This window comes from Lontra canadensis, unplaced genomic scaffold (assembly GCF_010015895.1).
Source record: "Lontra canadensis isolate GAN:19392208 unplaced genomic scaffold, GSC_riverotter_1.0 scaffold31, whole genome shotgun sequence".
NCBI classification, from domain to species: Eukaryota; Metazoa; Chordata; class Mammalia; order Carnivora; family Mustelidae; genus Lontra; species Lontra canadensis.
Window position 1 is genome coordinate 629,283 of NW_022631025.1, and position 13,390 is coordinate 642,672.

Consider the following 13,390-nt stretch of genomic DNA (forward strand, 5'->3'; position numbering starts at 1 on the left):
CCAAAGCTGCTGGCACCTGGAGAAGTCATGTTTAGGGTGCATTGTGGGGGACGCCTGGGCAGCTCAGTCGTTAAGCCTCGCTTTCGGCTCAGGTCATGATCCCGGGGTCCAGGGAGGAAGCCCCACGTCGGGCTCCCTGCTCAGCGGGGAGCCTGCTTCCCCTTCTCCCCCTCCCCTTCCCACTCATGCTCATCCTCTCTCTGTTTTTGTCAAAAATAAATAAATAAAATCTTTTTAAAAAGTAAGAAAGGATACATTGTGGGGGTCTATTTCGTATTGATTCTCGGTTTAGAGGCCTAGCATCAGAATTGAAGAAAAAGATACTTTTGTGACTTTTGTGGATTTTTCAACTTATTTCTTTAAATACATAATTTACATAGCATAGAAGTCACCCTTTGAGCTGTACAGTTCAGTGATTTTACTGTGTTCACAGAGCTGTACAGCCCTGACCACTGTGTAATTGTAGAATATTTCCGTGGGCCCCCAAAGAAGCCCCATACTCCTTAGCAGTCTCCTGACTGCCCTTCCCGCCAACCTCCAGCGACCACTAATCTACTCTAATGTTTCTGGATTTGCCTATTTTAGACATTTTTATAAATTTTATACGATAGTAACCTCTCTTTGGCTTTTTTCAGTCACTGTAGTCTTTTTAGGGTTCATCCGTGTGTAATATGCACCCACACTTCATCTTTTTACGGCGGGAAGTTCCCCATTGCACGCACACGCTGTGTTGTGTCCATCCATTCATCAGCTGGCGAACTCTTAGGTGTGTCCGCTTTGGCACTCTCACCAACGACACTGCTACAAAGAGCAGGCGCGGCTTGGGTCCTGTGGATCGATGTTACCGTTTGCCGCAGGCGCTCACCCAGAAGTGGAGTTTCACTGGGCCGTGCGACCGCTTTATGTTTAACTTTTCAAGGAACTGCAAAACGGGTTCCCAAAGTGCCTGCACCAGATTACGGTCCCATCAGCAACATCGAAGGTGCCAATTTCTCAGCACGCTCACCAACGCTTGCTGGTGACTTTGACTTTGGTTGTAGCCATCCAGTGGGTGTGAAGTGGCACCGCATTGTGCTTTCGATTTGCATTTCCCTAATGACTGATGATGTCGGGAATCTTCACGCGTGCTTGTCATTTGTACATCTTTTTTGGGGAGAGTACTGGTGTAAACCCTTTGCCCATTTTTAATTGGGTTTCCATTTTATTATTGAGTTGTAACTGGTCCTTATATCTTCTGGGTACAAGTCACTTTAGATATGAGGATCTTATTGGATATGTGATTTATAAATCTTTTCTTGCATGGATTGTCTTTTCACTTCTTTGATGGTGTCCTTTGAAACACTAAATTTTAGATTTTGGTGAAATGAAATTCATTTTTTCCTTTCTTCATTGTGCTTTTGGTGGCATATCTAAGAAACCATTGCCTAACCCAAAGTGATGAAGATGTGGTTTTGTCTAGGTATTTTACAGTTTTAGCTTTTACATTTAGATTTTTTATCTATTTTGGTTCATCCTTGTATATGGTGTGAGGTAGGATCCAACTTTTTTTTTTTTTCCTGCATGTTGATATCCAGTTGTCCCAGGACTGTTTATTGAAAAGACTGTTTTTCTCCTATTGTATTTTTTTGATAACCTTGTCAAAAAGGTTAATTTCTAAACTGTTCTACCACATGCCAGCGTCTGTTGATGTGAGAATGCAGTGGTTATTTTTTATTCTACTGATATGCTGTTACCTTAATTGATTTTCAGGTATTAGACCAACCTTGCATTCCTGGGGTAAATTGCTTGGTTGATCATGGTGTGTACTCCTTTCTGCTGGATGTAGCTTGCTAATATTATGTTCAGGATTTATGAGTTTATGTTTAGAAGGAATATTAATGTTCAGTTTTCTTTCTTGTGGTGTTTTTCTTTGTTTTGGGTATCAGGATAATACTGGTTTCATAGAATGATTTAGGAAGTATTTCCTTCTTTTTTTTTTTTTTTAAAGAGTTTGTGTAGGATTGGTGCTAATTCTACTACAATCATATAAAGTTTATCAGTGAAAGCGTCTAGACCTCAGCTTTTCTATGTTGGAAATGCTTTGATTGGTCATTCCCCTCTTATTTTACCTCTATACAGATCTTCTGTTTCTTCTCGAGTCAGCTTCAATACTTTGTTTCTTTTTAGGAATTGTAAATTTCATCTAGGTCATGCAAATTCACCTGTAGGCGTTCACAGTTCTTCTCTAAGTGAGTAGTAGTTTTCCCCTCTTCCGCATTCGTGATTTTAGGATTTCGGGCTTCCCTATTTGTTTCATTGCCCATTCAGCTAGGTTTCCCTGTTGTGTTACCTTTCAGAGTCAACTTTTGTTGTTGTTTTTTTTTTCTCTAATATTTTTCTGTCCTCTTTTTCATTAATTTCGAGTCTAATCTTTATTATTTCTTCCCCTCTATTTACTTTGGCTATAGTTCACTCTTATTTTTCTAATTTCTCAAGGTAGAATCTTAGGTTATTTGATCTGTGATCTTTTCAGTATGGGCATTTACAACTCTACATGTCTCTCTAATCGTGCTCTATTTGCATCCCATAAGTTTTGATATGTTTGTGGAAAAGAGTTAACAGGTCTGAACTTCTATCCTCGGGAAGGGCTGGCTGTGAGATCGGCTCCTGGCCTGCATTTGGAAACCTAGACCTGGGGGAGTTCCCACCATTTCCCGAACTGATAAGAGTTGTGCCTACACTGTACAAACAAAATGGTTTATGCTTTCCTTTCTGGGATATGGAATTTGGGTATCTGCCAAGCAGAGTATGCCTGCATGTCTACCCCCCAGAAACTCTGGGCACCGAGTCTCTAGTGAGGTTGGCAACACTTCACACATCAGGTTATACCTCATCGCTGGAGGAATCCAACTCATCCTCACTCTCCACTGGGAGAAGACCTTTGGAAGCTTGCAACTGGTCTCCCCTGATACTTACCCCTACACCTTTTCCTTTGCTGCTTTTGCTTGGTATCCTGTTGATGATATAATATGTCATAGCCACGAGTAAACTGTATGCTGAGCGCTAGGAGTCTTCCTACTGAATTACCAAACCTGAAGGTGGTTTGGGGACCCTGACACATGTGGTTTTGTTTTCATTCATCTCCAAGTATTTTTAAATTTCTCTTGTGTTTTTTCCTTGTGTTCTTTTGGTCTTTTAGGATTATATTCCTTAATTTACATATACTTGTGAATATCCCAAATTTCCTTATATTATTGATTTCAAATATAATTACATTGTGGTTGACAAAGGTACTTCAGTCTCATCATTGTATAATTTCAGTCCTTGGCAAATTTTAATGAGACTTTGTGGCCTAAAATATGATCTGTCCTGGAGAAATCTCATGTGTGTACGAGAGGAACATGTATTCCTCTGTTGCTGGGAGGAGCGTTCTATCAGGTCTGGTTCATTTGTAGTCTTGCTTTTTTTTTTTTTTTTTAAGATTTTATTTATTTAACAAGGAGAACAATCAGGGGGAGCAGCAGAGGAAGGAGAGGAAGAAACGGGCTCCCCACCGAGTAGGGAGCCCAACGCAGGGCTCTATCCCAGGGTCCTAGGATCATGACTTAAGCCAAAGGCAGACACTTAACTGACTGCCACTCAGGACTCCCTCATTCTTTTTTATTTTTAAAATATTTTTATTTATCCATTTGAGGGAGAGAGAATAAGAGAGACAGAGAGAACACAAGCAGGGGGTGGGGGAGGGGCAGAGGGAGAAGCAGACTTCCCACTGAGCAGAAGCCTGATGTGGGGTGTGATCCCCGGATTCTGGGACCATGACCTGAGCCAAAGGCAGACACTTAACTGACTGAGCCACCCAGGTTCCCTTTATTTCCTTCTTTTGTTTCCTTGTGGGTCTTCTCCTTGTTCTGTGCGTTATTTAAAGTGAGATAGTGACGTCTGCAGGCACTGTTGTTGCATTGTCTGTTTCTCCCTTCAGTTCTCTCCCGTTTGGCTTTATATATTTGGGACTCGTTGTTACACGCATATATTCGTTGTCATTGTCTTCTTGATGGATTTATCCTTCATCGTTATAAAATGTGCTTCTTTCTCCATAGTAGCTGTTACTTACAGTCTGCTTTGTCTGATATTAGGATGGCCATTCCAGTTCTCTCGCTTGCTTTGGCACCATATGTTTTGTCTACCCTTTTGCTTTCAGCCTGTTTATGTTTTTGAATCTAAAGTGTATTTCTTGGGGCGCCTGGGTGGCTCAGTCATTAAGCCTCTGCCTTCGGCTCTAGGGATTGAGCCCCGCATTGGGCATCCTACTCAGTGGGAGGCCTGCTTCTCTCTCTCCCACTCCCACTGCTTGTGTTCCCTTTCTTGCTTTCTCTCCGTCAGACAAATAAATAAAATCTTAAAAAAAAAAAAGAAAGAAAGTGTATTTCTTACAGACAGCATAAAGTTGGATCATATTTTTAATTAGTTCTGCCCATGCTGCCTTTTGATTAGAGTGTTTGATCGTTTACATTTAATGTAATTATTGATAAGGTAAGATTTACATCTGCCACTTTGCTTTCTGGTATATCTTTTTCTCCCTCTCTTCCTGCATTACTAGTTTTCTACGTTTAATTGGTATTTTCTAGCGTACCATTTTAATTTCCTTATCATTTCATTTGCTATAATTTTTTTTTACTTTTTTTCTTGGGAATTACAATTACAATTTTTACTTATAAAATCTATTTTGGATCAATACCAACCAATTCCAGTGGTATACAAAGACTTTGCTCCTATGTTGGTTTGAACCCTTCTGCTTCCTGTGTGCTGTTTCCGTCACAGAAGTTAAATCTGTATGTATGATAAGTCTGCGAGAACAGCTCTATAACCTTGTTTTACACACTTGTGTTTTGATTCTGATTAGAGCCAAAAAAAGCTAAAGATGAAAAACATTTATACTGGGTTTTGGGTTTTTTTTTTTATTTTTATGTGTTGTTTCCTTTCCCAGTACACTTAATTTTTTTCAGTGGATTTGAATTATTCTCTAGCTAGTGTCCCTTCATTTCAACCCAAAGGACTCCCTCTGTAGAATTTATTGTAGGGAAGTTCTAGTGACAAATTCTCTGTTTTTGTTTATCTTGAAATGTCTTAATTTTTTCTTAATTTTTGAAGGGAATTTTTGTTAGCTATCTAATTCTGGGTTGACAGTCTTTTACTTTAGTACTGTGAATGTGTCATCTCACTGCCTTCCGGTCTTTGTGGTTTCTGCTAAGAAATAGGCTGTTCATTTCGGGGAGGCCCTTGTGAATGACAAGTCATTTCTTCCTTGCTGCTTGCAAGATGCTTTGGCTTTTGGCACTTTGTTATGTGCCACAGTGTGGATCTGTTTGAGCTTATCCTGCTTAGATTCCACAGAGATTCGGGGTGTATAGATCATGTCTTTTTTCAAATTTGTGAAGTCTTTGGCCATAATCTCTTTAGATACCCTTCCTGCCCCTTTCTCTCTTCTCCCTCTGGGACTCCCATTATGCATATGTTCATACACTTGATAGTATCCCAGAGGCCTTTGAGGTGCTTTTCATTTTCCTTTGAACTTTTTTCTCTCTACTCTTCAGATTCGATGATTTCTACGGATATGTGTTCAAGTTGATTGATTCCTCTGCTATGTCAAATCTGTTCTTGAGAATACTAGTGAATTTTTTTTTTCTAGGCATATTTTTGACTTTTTAGAACTGGTCTTTGATTCTTTTTTGCATTTTTTTAAAAACTAATAGTCCATGTTTGATGAGACATTGTTCTTATTCTTTTCTTTGGTTCTTTGAAGATATTTAACTGATTTAAAACCATTTCTAGTACATTCCATATCTTGCTTTTTTCAGGAACAGTTCCTGTCGGTTGCCTCTTTTCTTTGTATAGGGTGACACTTTCTTCTTTGCATGTCTTACAATATGTTATTGAATAATGGGTATTTGAAATAACATAATATGGCAAAAAATAAGTAAAATAATCTGGTATGGCATTGCTGGAAACCAGGTCCTTGCTCCCCTCCCCCAGGCTTGTGGTTGCCATTTGTTAGGGTCGCAGCACGTACGCCTTGACTTGTCTGACGTAATTCTGTGTTCTTTGCTGTTTGCGGTCCCTGAAGTCTCCACCCGGTTAGTGTTGTGATCGGCTGGTGATCGGGCCAGGATTCCTGTAAACCCTTGAGGCCGGAAGGGCCCCAGTCTTGCAGAGGGCGCTGTGTGCGTGTCGGGACCGTGCCTCCCTTCAGTGCTTTGCGGGGCAGTTGGTAACCTTGCCTTAGCCTTCAGTTCCTTTCTGTGCAGAGCCTCGGGGTCGGCCAGAGATGAGAGTTGGGGCCTTCTCAGGTCTTCCCTGCGTGTGTGCAGACAGCCCTGCATATGCACACTGCCTTCCAGATTCCTAGGAACATGTCAAGAGCTTTTTACAGCCCTGTACAGGCATCTCACTCTCCAGTTTCTCCTTCTAAGTTTTTTGGCCTGTTTCTTCTTTGTACCAGCTGCTGTCACTGCCTTAGGGTCGCTTTGATGCTAAGCAGTCGCCACTGATTGTTTTCTGCAGACACCGTGTAGACAGAGCTGATTACAGTGAGGGGCTCCGAGTCAGCTCTCATAAAGACCAGGCCCGTGAGGAGGGGTTTTCCTCAGTCCTCCATCCTCCAGGTTGCTGCCAGACAGGTCAGATAATGGCACATTTCTAAGGAAAGAGCTTTGGGTGGGTTACAGACACGACGGCGGTCAGGTCATGGCCACCCTGACTTTGAGGGTGTTGGTTTTCCAGGAGCTGGGAAAGTGGACCGGAGATGCGCACTGCCAAGTGCCACGGGGCTTGCTGTTCTTAATGGGATGCAGCTCCATTCCCGGCATAAATGATCAGCAGATTCTCGCAAGCTTTTGGTTAGTTTTTGGGTTTTGTAAAAGTTGATGTTAGAAATTACTGCTTATACGGAGAGCTGGTCTTTGGAGGTGCTCACTGCGCCCGCCCGCAGGACGATTCCAGCGCAGTGTAGGCACCTGACTTCCGGTGCACCAAAACTGATGTTTGTTGAGTAATCACAATGACAAAATAGTATGTTACCGTTAATACTAATAATGTATCAATCATATTATAATATTATTCTTGTCTTGTTGTTATAGCCCTCAATACTAAATATACCTTATGCCCCAAATGTTAAGTGTATCTGCAGTCAGAGAAATACAGTGTTCACTGCTGTGTGGTCTTTTAAATGCGTGATCTGCATTTAGGCCGGGAACAAAAATTCGCTGTTCCAGCTGCAGCGGCCCCTGCCAGGCCTGGAGGTTGGCTCGGTCAGTGGAGGATTTGTGCTCTGTCCGCCACCAGTGGTGAGGCTAACAGCCGTAAAGCGAAGAAAATCAGTTCATAGGAGCAGAATTCAAGTAGTAAAAATCAAGAGTTAATTGTTGAAATCTGGCACTTGGGTGTTCTGTGTTTCAGGAGGAATATGAACTTTCCTCCCACGCTCCTCAGTTCATGTTCCACTGCTGGACGTTAAACCTATGGTGACTAAACCGTGTGCTAATTTGAACTTGTCAGACTTTGGACAGCATTTCAAGTACAGTAGGATTTTCACTAGGGATGGAATCCAAGAAAGAGTCCTGTTCTTTCCCTTTCTTTTTTCTTTTTCTTCTTGAAAAAAAGAGGCCTTTTCTAAAACAAAACAAAGAGTAAAATGAAAATAACCAAGGTGCAGTTTGATGACTTGTGATTTCTAATACATGCCAGGGGACAGCCGTCCTCTAACTAGACTGTACAGTGGGCTGTTGAGTTAGGTGTCCAAAGAACTTTCTGGTCAAGCTGTCACTGACAGCAGCAGGTTGGCGCCGCGCACTCACAGGGCCGCTCAGACACAGCGGGCATTGTTGTTGTGGCTCATTACCGCTCTGCTGCTCTCGGGCCTGCGTGCATGTTCCAAAGGCCCTTTCTGCCACACGGCCTCTCTATTCATGTAATAATTACAGCATATTTGTCTTGAGGATTTCGCAAGTGTTCTCTTTGGATAATACTGGCAAGATTAAGTAATAGTTTCTCGCTAACAGTATTGCCCAAGCACATCAAATGCGGCGGGCCCAGATTTGATGGATTACGCGTACAGCTTTGGCTCCTAGCGCCTTTGACTTTTTTGCTTTTCTTTTCTTACGTATAAAGTAATCTTATTGTGGGGCTATGGCTATTGTTTCTAACACAAATGCCAGGAACCACTTAGCAGAATATTTTATTTCCACTTTAATGGGTGGTTTTCATAATGATCAAGAGTAACACAGTCCAGTCAGCCCCAGCACTGGGCCAGGAACCAGGGACTTCAAAGACGGTTCTCTTTAGGACTCTGAAGGAACTGAAATCCCTGCTTCTATTATATCTCCTCATTATCCAACTTAATTATTGGCAATGAGTGCCCGTTGGCAGGAAGCTCCCATCCCGTGTTTCCAGTTCTGCCTCGGGAAAGGTCAGCAGGAGGCAGGACCGCCAGGCTCGGATCCCCTGACGCGTGCCCCGGAGCCCGTTACGCAACGTTGCACTCGCTGATTCACAGACACTTACACAAGACGGTTCTCGTTACCCCAGATGCGCACGTCCTGGGAACGATTAACTTCGTGACATAACCCTCAACACACAAAGATTCAAACAGAGCTTCAAAATAACGTGCTTCAGAAATAACCAAATGTGTTGCAGCGTCTTAACGTGAATGCGATTAACAACTGTTTGAAAGCCACACAGCGCAACGGAGAAGCCTATGGGAGAGGTTTTAGTTGTTTGGGTTTTTTGGTTGTTTGTTGTTGTTTTTTCCAGGAGGAGGAGTTTCATGAGACTGGCTCATGCGTGAACACTCTTCTACCATAGTTTAATTTTACCTTTACATACTTTAATCTGCCGTGAAAAGTGGGGATCGACTTTACAGTGTCCTCCATCGTGTGACGGAGACACCGACGAGGCTGTTGCTCCCATGAAACGCTGTTTGGGCCACAGAGGTGGGACTCTTCCATGCCCGTGCGGGGCGGACGGGAGTGTGACAGCTGTTGCTGATTTCATGTGACTAAAAAGGTCAAACACAGAGCTGCCTCCTGTTAAATGTTTTCAAATCTTCCCAGTTGAGTGCAGCTGGAAATGCTTGGTGTCCTAGGACTTCAGCCGTGAGCGGCAGGAAATCAGCCAGGGTAGCTCGGGTGAGAGCGAGCTCTGGGACCCCCACACGGCCTGTGGGTGGGACAGGGGAGCGGCGTTCTCGGCCGCGGCCACGGGGACACGCTCTGTGTCTCGTCACGTGTTCTTGGGCATGAAGCCTCATCCTCGGGGACCGGTCTTGCCAACTGGCTTTCCCAGTGGCAGCTCCCAGCTGCCCGGCTCCCCACTGGGGAGGAGGGGATCCTTTTCCCTCACCTCCAACTCAGAACGTGCCCCAGAGAGGGCTCAGCTGGGCTGAAGTCGGTCACAGGCGCTCTCCGTGGCTGTGGGAGTGGGCTCTATGATGGGAGGGCGACTTTTCCACCCGGGGGGAGGGCTGCTGTTCCGGCCGCCGAAATCATGGCAGCCACGGTGGCCAACGTTGACCCAGCCCGTTATCCTCACCCCAGATGACCCCCACCTGCCATGCGGCATCTATCCCTGTGTGTCCACGGATGCACATGTTTGCTCAGAGCCACGGCAGGGTTCTGCCCAGCAACTGAGCCCAGCTCCGAGCCCAGCTCTTGAGGGCTCGTCCCCTGGTATGAGGGGTCTCTGTCGCTCTCCAGAGTCAGACGGGCTTGGCCTCTGTGCTGCTCAGCCATCTCAGCTCACTGTTCCAACAAGGGAAGGAACCGGTCGATAACCGGGGCTAAAGTGCAGGGAGCTCTCTGGCTCCTGAGTACTCCACAGCAGAGGAGGGACGTGACCGGACCAGTGGACGCCGGACGTCCATGGTGGACCCACTTTCCTTAGCCAGTCTCGCCGCCCAGGCTCCTGCTGATGGGTTTCCCCCCGGTGGGTCCCTGGAGAGAACTTCTTTGTGTGGGGGGTCTTTCTGCGCCTCCTTGGTTCACTTTTGTTGGTGCTGCTGCAGACGGTCCTGGAACGTGTCTTGGGCAAAGGATCCCCTCACAACCGCATTTGGCGTTAGTGCAGGGAGGGCAGAGCTTGTCAACCCTGCAACATGATTCTTACCAAATTCTTATCAAACCGGAGTCTGGCCTGGAAGGTGTCGGAGGGCTTGGCCTCTTAGCACTGTGCTTTGCGCTTGGGCTCTCCTTGGACCTCCACGTAGTGGGATCCACCTTCCAGCAGCAGGGCGTGGAGCGCTGGGAGAGGTACGGACTGCAGCCCCCCAAAGGGACGGGGGTCGGCCGACGCAGGGGTGTGGGCAGGGTGAGACTCCAAGGCCTGTGTCAGATCTTTTTATTTGGCGAGTAACACACACCTGACTTGCAGTGAACTAGACCGGAGAAGGGAGTGCTCTGAGCCGCCAGGCGCTCCCGGGACAGCGAGGCCCGTGGCCCCACCTTCTCCCGGCTCCCCATCTCCCCGGCCAGCTTGCCAGCTTCCCGCCTTGCCCCCAGGCAGCTGGTGAGCTGACCTCTGTTCCATCCAGACCTATCTGGGGGAGGACTCGGGCCCTGTGGCCGGAGGTGAGGACACCACGCGCGGGGTGGGGAGACGAAGCAGGTCACGTCCGCCACCCTTGGTTTGTGAGGACAACCGACGGCCATGTGGAGGACCCCCGGGCAGGTCTCCCCCAATGTCTCTGCTACTCGTGCATTTTCTCGCTCACCTCTGCCCTCGCCCCACGGCTAGAACACCGAGGAGACCACTTGGTGATCGCCGGCTGCTTCAAGTCCACGTTCCCACTGAAGGAGCTGCCTGTGCGAGGACGCACTTTCCCGGCCTGTGAGAGCAGCGTCTCGTAGTGCTGGTCACTTCACCGGCCACCTAAGCCACGTTTGTTACTTACAGTCGTTTTCTTCCCAGAGGGTAAGACATGTCCAGTCCCTTCCACATTGCGCCAGCCCCTCAGAACAGCTGGTGTTAGCTGAGAAGTGCAGGAGCCCCTGTGTCTCGCACGGGGTCAGTTCTAGAATCTTCTACTGCTAGTTGGCCAGGTAATACCAGGGGACTTTTCCTCAATAACACGTCCCATTCCCTCAACAACACCTCTGAAGGAGGGCGCTTGCTTTTCTTTCTTCTGAACGACGTACACGGGGACGGTCACCGAGCCTACAGCGCTGCCCCGTGTGGCCGCGAACAGCAGGAGAGAGAAGAGGGAAGTGGGGCTGCCCACCCCCCGACACACAACCCCCTCTCAAAGCCGTGGCCCTGCTAGGGACCTGGCCCCGTGGTACTTGAGCTTGCTTCTGGCTGGGTGAGATGCAGGCGGCCGCTGTGCTCCCATGGGACCATTCTCGTCCTGGCTTCCCTGCTGAGGGAACTCCTGTCCCCGCTCATCTCCCACACTCGGGCTTCCCTGAAGTTCCAGGGTGGTGGGTAAACATTGACTTTGGAGTTGTCCCGAAGTCCCCGTAGAGGCCCAGGAGGCCGGTCCCCGGGCTGGCTGAGGCTGCCTACATGCGGGCGGCTCTGGAAAGGGCTGGGACCAAGAGTGGTGCCCCTTCCTGGGAGGGGGCGCTGGTAAGAGGTGGCGCGTGTTGGCTCCTGACAGCAGAGAAACTCCACCGCGAGCCGCAAAGCCGCGTGGCCCAGCTTCCCTCGGGCTTCTGCTCGTGCTCATCTGCCCAAGAAGGACTGCGTGTTTGGGGAGGGGAGACAGGAGCTGTGTGTGTGTGTGTGTGTGTGAGCCAGCGTGATTTCCTTTGGGAATTATTTCAGAAAACCTTCAGAGAGGCCAGAAATAGTGACCATTGAGGGCCTCCCTTGCCATGGGTTGCATGGTGTCCATAGTCGGACACCACCCCGAGATGGGCCCTGCCTTGGGCCAGTGCCTGGTGGCCACCATCCCTGAATCCTGCCTGGTGGTTCCCCAAGCTGAGGGCCCCCTGGGACAGGCTAGTCTTGGTTGTGGCATCTTAAACGCCTGTCCCTGACCACCTAGGTCTCCGGTTTCCCTTGCAAAATTCCCTTGGACCCGGAGGAGAAAAACGTATTTATATCCTGGTTATTCGAGAGGGTAGAGTGAGCTAAGTTTAGGGGAGGCTAAAAATAGCAGAGCCCCGGGGCGGGTCTGGCCTGTGGGCTCAGGGCCGTGGCCCAGCACCCCGGGCCTCCCAGGGCACCACATGCAAGTGCTGGTTCCAGAAGGTGCTGGGCAACTCATTACTCATATGTCAGATCCCCTCCCTGCTGAGGTACGTCTGGTCACGCACCAACTGCATTTCCATAGAAGAGTGTGAGTCACCAGCCGGGGAGGGGGGTAGGGGGGCAGGGAGGGGGGAGGCTCTCTCTGAGCACCGAGAAGGAACAGGCTACAGAGGGAGGGAGCGGCTGTCAGACACCGGAAAGCAGGGGAAGGGGCCCCTCGGAGCTTTCTGCGCGGCTGTTTCCATAGGTTAATTTTTATCTCAACAACCGAGATAAGGTCGGATGGCCTTTTTATAAGAAATCTATTTAAATGCAAGGGATTATTTGAGCTCCCTTTGTAAAAGCCAAGAGCATGTTTTGCTGGTGCTCAGTTTATAAAGAAAATGTCTCGTAACTGTCGTTTGGTGGACACTCCCGGGTCTCAGGGCCTGTGATGGTGGGATGGAGCGCCCCCTCCCTAGGGCGCAAGCTGGCCCTTTGTTCCGGTCCATGGGGACAGCCGGGAGCGGCCGAGCGCGCCGGGCCCAGACCTGCTAGCCGGGCTGGCTGCTCAGAACAGATGGTGGTTCTCAAGTCGAGCGCTATTCTAGTGCACGGACTTAGGAAAAGGACCTAAAAATAGACTTGAATGAGCATAACCTGCAAAAATAAGTCGTCAGCTTCTTTTTACTCCTGCCGGGCTGAGAACAAAGCTGTCAGCAGTTTCTGGGAGTTGAGGAATCTGTGTGCCTTCTTATTTTAGAGAAAGCTTTTTCAGTCCGGCTGTAACCGAGTCCCCTTAAATCTCTCGGTGTCAACACATCCCCATCTGTTGTTCTAGAACCTCAGTGCCAAGGCTGGTTAGGTGGGGGGGTAGGGGGTGGGGGGTGGAGGGCGGCCACCAGGGCCCAGGGGCAGTGGGCAGTGGTCCCTCCTGGGAAGATAAGTCTCCGCAGGGGGGAGGAGGGAGTCTGGCTGGAGGGGCTCCCCGACACTGACACCTGTTGTGACCTGGGCTGGGCTTTGGGGAGCATACGGCCTCCTTCCCAAGATACCTGGTGCCATCAGGACATCTGGGAAATGACCCACATGCCAACGGCAGGTGGACCCTGGACTGGTCATGAGTGGCTGGACTTGTTGCCCAGGGGGATGGTACGTCACCTGGCAGTCCCTGGGCTCGGCCCCTGGAGCC